The sequence below is a fragment of the Microtus oregoni genome, unplaced genomic scaffold (genome assembly GCF_018167655.1).
Source record: "Microtus oregoni isolate MIOR12 unplaced genomic scaffold, Mior012 000074F_005, whole genome shotgun sequence".
Taxonomy (NCBI): domain Eukaryota; kingdom Metazoa; phylum Chordata; class Mammalia; order Rodentia; family Cricetidae; genus Microtus; species Microtus oregoni.
In genome coordinates, this window is record NW_024543992.1 from 166,469 (window position 1) to 168,786 (window position 2,318).

Here is a 2,318-nt window from a genome sequence, read left to right on the forward strand (position 1 = left end):
TTAGCAAAGCTATAGAAGGACTATGATGTGGGAGTGTCATATATCAATCTGTTGATTTCATTGGTTAAGCAATAAAGAAACTGCTTGGCCCTGATAGGTTAAAACATAGGTGGGAGGAGTAAACAGAACAGAATGCTGGGAGGAAGAGGAAGTGAGCTCAGAGAGACGCCATTGTCCCCTCTCTCTGAGGCACATGCGATGAAGCTCCGACCCAGGATGGACGTAGGCTAGAATCTTCCCAGTAAGCGCACCTTGGTGCTGGTGCTACACATTATTAGAAATGGGCTAGTCCAGGTGCGAGAGTTAGCCGAGAAGAGGCTAGATATAATGGGCCAAGCAGTGTTTAAAAGAATACAGTGTCTGTGTAATTAGGGGCATAAGCTAGCAGGTGGCCGGGGTGCTGGGGACGCAGCCCCGCCGCTTCTATTACAACAGGCCTAATTACATATTGTCCAGTTATGTGATCTCCAAAGTGTGCATGTGGGGTGTGTGTGTGTGTGTGTGTGTGTGTGTGTGTGTGTGTGTAGGCCAGAGATCCATGCTTGATATTTTCCTCTTTTACTCTCCACCTTATTTTTTGAGATAAGGTGTTTTACTGAACTTGGAGCTCACAAATTTGGCTAGACTGACTGGCCAGCAAGCCCCAGGGATCCTTCTGTCTCTGCCTCCCCTGTGTCTGCAGGGATTACAGGTAAATTTAGTCATTTCTGGTATGTTATGTGGATTCTGAACTCATGTTCTCATGCAGGCATAGCAAGCTCTTTACCTACTGAGATATCTTTCCAGCGACTCCAATTTAATTACTTTAAGAATAAGCCACTAGGTGGTCTTCTGTTTTTCTGTGGTCTTTCCATTCTCTGTTCATCTCTCCATGTTTTCGGGGCGGGAGGGCATCCGGGAGTGCTGGCACCCATTAAACCTGGGCATCTTCTAATTTGGTCTGACTGGGATTATTGCATTGGCAGAGAGGGTTGTCGGCCAAGGAAAAATACTTAACAAGCTCCACCTATCTCTGCTTTCTTCCCTCTTTTTCTGAAGAGGCAAGCAGGTCTCTGTCTCTCTCTTTTCTTCCCTTTACCCTTAACTCAATAAACTCCTCACTTAAGCTCTGTCTGTAGACCGTGAGGCCTCTGGTTTTCAACCTGCCAAGGTCTCTTGCTCGCAGAATCGACTGGGCTCTCAGTGGTCGTGGTTTGAACCCACCCGTGGCTTGGTCCATCTCGTGCAGGAATCATTACATGGCTTGCCTCTACCTCCTGAGTGCAGTGATTAAAGTTGTTGTCTGGAGACATGGTCCTTACTTAGCCCTACTCTTGCCGGTCTTCCAGAAGAAAGGTAGCAGTAATGCTAACGCTGGCAAGCAAGTTGAAGCGGGATGATGGTCTCAAAGGATCCCAGACATCTGCCTCCACATCTGACTCTACTCGACGGGTCTCTATGAGAGACAAGTTGCTTGTAAAAGAGGTTACAGAACTTGAAGCTAATTTACCCTGTACATGTAAAGTACACTTTCCTGATCCAAACAAGCTTCATTGCTTTCAGCTGACTGTAAGCCCAAATGAGAGTTACACTACCAGGGTGGAACATTTCAGTTTGAAACTGAAGTTCCTGAAGCCTACAGCATGGTGCCTCCCAGGGTGAAATGCTTGACTAAAATCTGGCATCCCAATATCACAGAAACAGGGGAAATATGTCTAAGTTTACTAAGAGAACACTCAATTGATGGCACTGGCTGGGCTCCCACTAGGACATTGAAGGATGTTGTTTGGGGATTAAACTCTTTATTTACTGATCTCTTGAATTTTGATGATCCACTGAATATTGAAGCAGCAGAACATCATTTACGAGACAAGGAAGATTTCCAAGACAAAATGGATGAATACATCAAGCGCTATGCCAGATGATAAGAGGGGAGATTGCAGTGCTGAGGACTTTGTCACAGTTGTCTCTGATGTGAAACAGCTAGAGGAAGCCCTCCTCCCCATCCTCATACTCCCTGTCAGCCCCTTGGGCTTGTCCCAGTCTTGCGACCTTGTCCTGAAGAAGACCATCCTCCTGGATACACAGCACAGCAAGAAAGTGTCTGGGCTTCGAGAGCGTTGTCCGCTTCCCTTAACATGTTTCCTGACACTCTGTCTAGGCTGTGGGATTCCTCCGAAGTTGTAATGAACTCACCATTGAGGATAGCACTTGCTTCCCTTAACCCCAACAAAGTCGGTGTCCTGCACCAGTGATGTAATGACATGTTTGGTGTGACTGGCAGATTGGCAATAAGAAACCCGCTATAAACTGTGATTGGATGCACTTTCTCTTAGCTT

The 2,318-nt window shown here is 46.5% G+C and overlaps 1 pseudogene; it reads left to right on the plus strand.

Moving 5' to 3' along the window:
• The first annotated feature begins 1,344 nt into the window (after positions 1–1,344).
• On the plus strand, positions 1,345–1,991 carry LOC121441263 (annotated as a pseudogene).
• The last annotated feature ends 327 nt before the right edge of the window (positions 1,992–2,318 follow it).